Source organism: Pristiophorus japonicus, unplaced genomic scaffold (assembly GCF_044704955.1).
Source record: "Pristiophorus japonicus isolate sPriJap1 unplaced genomic scaffold, sPriJap1.hap1 HAP1_SCAFFOLD_312, whole genome shotgun sequence".
Classification (NCBI taxonomy): Eukaryota; Metazoa; Chordata; class Chondrichthyes; family Pristiophoridae; genus Pristiophorus; species Pristiophorus japonicus.
The window spans coordinates 547,341-554,736 of NW_027252911.1; the positions used below are offsets into that span (position 1 = coordinate 547,341).

At 41.9% G+C, this 7,396-nt stretch overlaps 1 non-coding gene across 1 annotated transcript; it reads right to left on the reverse strand.

Moving 5' to 3' along the window:
* Nucleotides 1-7,073: 7,073 nt before the first annotated feature.
* On the reverse strand, nt 7,074-7,161 carry trnap-ugg (transfer RNA proline (anticodon UGG)). The gene is given in 2 exon segments: nt 7,074-7,109; nt 7,126-7,161. It is a non-coding gene; the product is annotated as a tRNA-Pro (tRNA).
* Nucleotides 7,162-7,396: the final 235 nt, after the last annotated feature.

The window sequence follows — 7,396 nt, forward strand, 5'->3', positions numbered from 1 at the left end:
ATTTTTGATTGAACGAAGGCTGTGTGACTGGATGACTTCCACTTGAAATTAGCGGTTGCAGTCAGTAAATACCCAAACTCAGTAAGCCCATGGTGGAAGACAAGCCACGAGGGAAGATGTGGGCAACAAATGCGATCTTTTAAAGTCGCGAGTGCATTTCTGCTGGATCTGACAGCAGCTGCTTGTGCTGTGAAAGACATCAAATGTAATAGAGCCCACTGCAGGCAGAACAGAAGAAGCACATTTATTGTGAAAGTTGGCAAATAGGGAATGTATATAAATATACATATATATCAATATTTATATACATATATATATTTATATATATATTTATGAACAAAGTCAGTCAGCCAGTCATGTCTTGTCTTGTATTTGAATATAAGGGGGAAGGAGGTCATCATGTCACACAGCCCATACGCAAGCTCTCGCTAAAATCGCTTTGTTTCTAACTTATGTCATTTGCTTTCTTTCAGATGTGAAATAACAAAATCCCACAGCAGATTCTTCTACTGTCAGGCAGTCCTCGAATGCGTGTTCAATCAAATCAGTGTGGCTTCAAGTTGAAAATAATGCCTTTTTTCTCACATGACATGAAATGCACAGTAATATTTGCGCAGCACGTTTGCATGCACTCTCTCGCTTACACAAACACACCAACAAACTAAAATTCCTGCACCCTCCAAAGGCAGTTTTTGAAATTTGAAAATTAATATCCGGGACAGACAGCACATCCCTTTTAAACAGACACAGAACGAAGCGGGACTGATAGCGCACCATTTTAGAGAGACAGAGAATGACCCCGGACAGGCAACACATCACCTTAAAAGGAATACGGAAACAGATTGAACAAAAACAGAGAATTATGTAAAACTCAGCAGGTCATGTTGATTTTGTGGATGAAGATCCCGGGTTCACGTTCAGTCAGATGATCATTCCGATATTTCAGGAAAAATGTAAAGTTTACAGATTTTTTTCAACAAAAATAGCGCCTGGAAATAACAGGCAGCGAGGAAGGACAAAAGGGAATGTCTGTGATACAGTGGAGCGTAGGAGTGATTGAATAATAAATGACACAATGCGAAAACGCAAAGTGGGTGGTAAGCGGGCAATAAAGTAACAAATGATGGTCCAGAGGCGGTGTTAGTGGGACAGCAGAAACATTAACAGACAATGGGATCGGTGCTTATGATCCGATACGTTCAACCTAATGTTGAGGCCAGAAGACTATAACATGCTTGGAATGTAGGGTGTGAACGCCTTTTAATTAGACCAGGCAGCTTGTCCACCCCGGATTGATTTCATGTAAGGTTTAAATTTGGCAGCCAAGGGACTAATTCAAAAGCCAGCTTCTCACATCTTTTCGGCGCGAGAGAAACAGGACGCACTCATATTCAGTGCAGAGTATGTTTCACGTTGAAGTGGAGATTGACGCCGAATGAATGCTTATCCCAATGGAAGTGACCTCATGCATGGAAAAATGAAGATATGCTGATCAAGTATTGGCCGGAACCAAACACGGGTTTAGGTTGTCCAATGAGACACAGAGCCGAGTACATCTGAGATACTTTAATTTTACTCAGTTAGGTGAGTTTCATTTTGCTCCTGGGAAACTCCAGGATTTGGACGATGTGGGATGCAACGAAGCGAAATCACACGTTTTAATTTGATATATGTCTGTTTTCTCATTTGTCGACAGGCTCAGAAGCGTTTCTGTGACTAAAAGTTGGCAGGGCTCGTCCTGGATTTAAACCCAGGAACTATCGTATTTCTAACTATGAAAACCCCGAAGCGAGAATCATAACCCGACACCAACGAGCCGCTGACAACGAGTAGTGTAGCTCTCAGATTCTGACGGTAGTTTACTATTCGGCCCATCGTGCCTGTGCTGACTCTCAGAGACCTATCTGATGAGTCCCCCTCTCCATAGTCATGATAATGTTTTCGTATTGATGAATATATTATTATTTTGAGATATTACATTGCCAAAGAGCTGAATCCTTGTCAGTAAAAGGTGAATTTGGCAATGAGGTTAAATGTCATTGACAAAAAAACGAGAGGGGTCAAATGTTTAAAACAATAACGACGAGGGTGGGAGCACACTGGATCAGCAGTCCATCATCTGAACCTCTCGGAAACCTCGTCTCCTATTTGCAGCAACGTCAGACATCTATCCCCTACTTTTTGCATTCAAACAGAAATAATGTGCAAGAAAGTCTACTTCACCGCCTGTTCTGCCCGTGCAACCAGATCGGCAGTGATGAAAATGTTCCATTAGCTTCTTAAAGCAAACAGCCTTCCTTTACTTCAGGTGCGTGACTGTCCGAGATGGTTGGTTTTGAGGCAGAATCAAAATAAAAATTATAAAATTTCACGCGGCGAGTAAGTTGACCGTGGCATGACTCGAACCTGCAATCTTCTGAAAGCAGCGTGGTTTTTACCGAAGTGAGACGCCTTCGCCATGAGGGAAAGCGGTTGCTGCCGTTGCGCAACATTTGTTGTTTTTTAATATTGAGAGTAAATTTGGGGCAAGGGTTATATCAAGGAGTGCATTTCGAAAAACATGAGCATATTTCGAGGAATGGATCGATGCGCTGCAATATGGATGCGCACGGGTACAGGCAACGTCAATGTAGCTTGAAACACAACAGTTTAACAATTCGGTCATCGCAGCTGAAATCAACCTCCTTTTTAAAACTATACGGAATGATCCAGCATTTTGAGAAAATACGTCTTAAAAGGACAAATTATGAACCGGAACTGACAACCACCCCGTTTAAACAGACACCGAATGATCCGGGACTGCAAGTACATCCATCTTACAGACGTAGAATGACCCTTGACTGACAGCAGTTCAGTTTTAAAAGAATAAAGTGAGAATTCTATCATTCCTGAAGGCAACTGTGCTGTGCATGAGTGAGCGTGGGGCTCAGGACCACGCGGGGCTGGGACGGTTTTTGAAGCCACAGGAGATCGACAGGCAGAAATGAGGGAGGGAAGTAAAACCAACCCAGAAAAAAAGCCAATTTGAAATATATATATATTTATCATAATAAGAAAATAAATAAATTTACAATTTTATTTCAAAAAACTGAATTTGTTTCATTTAAATAAATAAATAATTGTTTCATAATCTATATATTTTTGATTGAACGAAGGCTGTGTGACTGGATGACTTCCACTTGAAATTAGCGGTTGCAGTCAGTAAATACCCAAACTCAGTAAGCCCATGGTGGAAGACAAGCCACGAGGGAAGATGTGGGCAACAAATGCGATCTTTTAAAGTCGCGAGTGCATTTCTGCTGGATCTGACAGCAGCTGCTTGTGCTGTGAAAGAGGTCAAATGTAATAGAGCCCAGTGCAGGCAGAACAGAAGAAGCACATTTATTGTGAAAGTTGGAAAATAGTGAATGTATATAAATATACATATATATCAATATTTATATACATATATATATTTATATATATATATATGAACAAAGTCAGTCAGCTAGTCATGTCTTGTCTTGTATTTGAATATGAGGGGGAAGGAGGTCATCATGTCACACAGCCCTTACGCAAGCTCTCGCTAAAATCGCTTTGTTTCTAACTTATGTCATTTGCTTTCTTTCAGATGTGAAATAACAAAATCCCACAGCAGATTCTTCTACTGTCAGGCAGTCCTCGAATGCGTGTTCAATCAATTCAGTGTGGCTTCAAGTTGCAAATAATTCCTTTTTTCTCACATGACATGAAATGCACAGTAATATTTGCGCAGCACGTTTGCACGCACTCTCTCGCTTACACAAACACACCAACAAACTAAAATTCCTGCACCCTCCAAAGGCAGTTTTTGAAATTTGAAAATTAATATCCGGGACAGACAGCACATCCCTTTTAAACAGACACAGAACGAAGCGGGACTGATAGCGCACCATTTTAGAGAGACAGAGAATGACCCCGGACAGGCAACACATCACCTTAAAAGGAATACGGAAACAGATTGAACAAAAACAGAGAATTATGTAAAACTCAGCAGGTCATGTTGATTTTGTCGATGAAGATCCCGGGTTCACGTTCAGTCAGATGATCATTCCGATATTTTAGGAAAAATGTAAAGTTTACAGATTTTTTTCAACAAAAATAGCGCCTAGAAAAAATAGGCAGCGAGGAAGGACAACAGGGAAAGTCTGTGATACAGTGGAGCGTAGGAGTGATTGAATAATAAATGACACAATGCGAAAAAGGCAAAGTGGGTGGTAAGCGGGCAATAAAGTAACAAAGGATGGTCCACAGGAGGTGTTAGTGGTAACAGCAGAACCATTGCCAGACAATGGGAGCGGTGCTTATGATACGATACGCTGAACCTAATGTTGAGGGCAGAAGACTATAACATGCGTGAAATATAGGGTGTGAACGCCTTTTAATTAGACCAGGCTGCTTGGCCACCCCGGATTGATTTCCTGTATGGTTTGAATTTGGCAGCCAAGGGACTAATTCAAAAGCCAGCTTCTCACATCTTTTCGGCGCGAGAGAAACAGGACGCACTCATATTCAGTGCAGAGTATGTTTCACGTTGAAGTGGAGATTGACGCCGAATGAATGCTTATCCCAATGGAAGTGACCTCATGCATGGAAAAATGAAGATATGCTGATCAAGTATTGGCCGGAACCAAACACGGGTTTAGGTTGTCCAATGAGACACAGAGCCGAGTACATCTGAGATACTTTAATTTTACTCAGTTAGGTGAGTTTCACTTTGCTCCTGGGAAACTCCAGGATTTGGACGATGTGGGAACAACGGAGCGAAATCACACATTTGATATATGTACATTTTCTCATATGTCGACCTACTCAGAAGCGTTTCTTTGACTAAAAGTCGGCAGGGCTCGTCCAGGATTTGAACCCGGTACCTCTCGCATTTCAATTTTGAAAATCCCAAAATGAGAATCATACCCCTAGACTAACGAGCCGCCCACAACGAAAACCGTAGCTCTAAGATTATGACGGTAGTTTACTATTCGGCCCATCGTGCCTGTGCTGACTCTCAGAGACCTATCTGATGAGTCCCACTCTCCATATTCCTGCTAATGTTTTCCCTTTGATGAATATATTATTAATTTGAGACATTACATTAGAAAAGAGCTGCATCCTTGTCAGTAAAAAGTTGAATTTGGCAATGAGGTTAAATGTGATTCACAAAAAAACGAGAGGGGTCAAATGTTTAACACAATAATGACGAGATTGGGAGGACACTGGATTAGCAGTCCATCGCCTGAACCTCTCGGCCACCTCGTCTCCTACTTACAGCAACGTCAGACGTCTATGCACTCCTTTTTGCATCCAAACAGAAATAATGTGCAAGAAAGTCTGCTTCACCGCCTGTTCTCCCACGCAACCAGATCGACAGTGATGAAAATGTGCCATTAGTTTCTTAAAGCAAACAGCCTTCCTTTACATCAGGTGAGTGACTGTACGAGATGGTTGGTTTTGAGGCAGAATCAAAATAATAAATATAAAATTTCACATGGCGAGTAAGTTGACCGTGGCAAGACTCGAACCTGCAATCTTCTGACAGCATCGCGGTTATAACCGAAGTCAGATGCTTAATCCATTGGAGAAAGCGGCCGCTGCCGCTGGCGCAACATTTGTTGTTTTTTTATATTGAGAGTAAATTTGGGACAAGGGCTATATCAAGGAGTGGATTTCGAAAAACATGAGCATATTTCGAGTAATGAATAAATGCGCTGCGATATGGATGCGCACGGGCACAGGCAACGTCAATGTAGCTTGAAACACAACAGTTTAACAATTCGGTCATCGCAGCTGAAATCACACTCCTTTTAAAACTATACAGGATGATCCTGCATTATGACAAAATACGTCTTAAAAGAGCAAATTATGAACCGGAACTGACATCCATCCCGTTTAAACAGACACCAAATGTTCCGGGACTGCAAGCACACCCCTCTTGTACAGATGAAGAATGACCCTTGACTTACAGCAGTTCCGTTTTAAAATAAAAAAGTGGGATTTCTGTCATTCTTGAAGGCAATTGTGCTGTGTGTGAGTAAACGTGGGGCTGAGGACCACGCGGGTCTCTGAAGGTTATTGAAGCCACATTTGGTAGACAGGCAGGAAGGAGGGAGGGAAGTAAAACCAACCCGACAAAAAGTAAATGTTCACGTTTTCACGTTCAATAGGATAATCATTCAGATGTTTTAGGGAAAAGTTAAAGATTCCTGATTTTTTCAACAAAATCAGCGCCTGGAAAATATAGGCAGCGTGAAAGGACAAAAGAGAATGGCTGTGATACAGTGGAACACAGCAGTGATTAAATAATAAATGGCACAACGGGGAAACGGCGAAGTGGGTGGTGATCGGGGAATAAAGTAACAAAGAATCGTCCAGGAATGGTGTTAGTGGGAACAGCAGTACCATTATCTGACAATGGCAGCGGTCCTTATGATCCGATATGTTCAAGCTAATGCTGAGGCCAGAAGCCGATAAAATGCCTAAAATATAGGTGTCAATGCCATTACCAGACAATGGGAGTGATGCTTACGATCCGATACGCTGAACCTAATGTTGAGGCCAGAAGACTATAACATGCCTGAAATATAGGGCCTTTTAATCAGACCAGGCAGCTTGGCCTCCCGGATTGATGTCTTTTCCGGTTTGAATTCGGCAGCCAAGGGATTAATTCAAAAGTCACCTTCTCACGACTTTTCAGCGCTCGAGAAACAGGATGCATTCATATTCAGGGCAGAGTTTGCTTCACGTTGAAGTTAAGATTGACGCTGAATGTGTGCTTATCCCAATGGAGGTGAGTTCATTCGTGCAGAAACGAAGATATACTGATCAAGTATTGGTAGGAATTAAACACAAGTTTAGCTTGTCCAATGAGAAACAGAGCCGAGTACATCTGAGATACTTTAATTTTACTCAGTTAGGTGAGTTTCACTTTGCTCCTGGTAAACTCCAGGATTTGGACGATGTGGGAACAACGGAGCGATATCACACGTTTTAATTTGAAATATGTACATTTTCTCACATGTCGACCTGCTCAGAAGCGGTTCTTTGACTAAAAGTTGGCAGGGCTCGTCCGGGATTTGAACCCGGGACCTCTCGCATGTCAATTGTGAAAATCCCAAAGCGAGAATCATACCCCTAGACCAACGAGCCGCCGACAATGAGGAGTGCAACTCTCAGATTCTGACGGTAGTTTACTATTCAGCCCATCGTGCCTGTGCTGACTCTCAGAGACCGATCTGATGAGTCCCCCTCTCCATAGTACTGCTAATGTTTTCCCTTTGATGAATATATTATTAATTTGAGACATTACATTACCAAAGAGCTGCATCCTTGTCAGTAAAAAGTGATTTTGGCAATGAGGTTAAATGTGATTGACAAAAAAAAC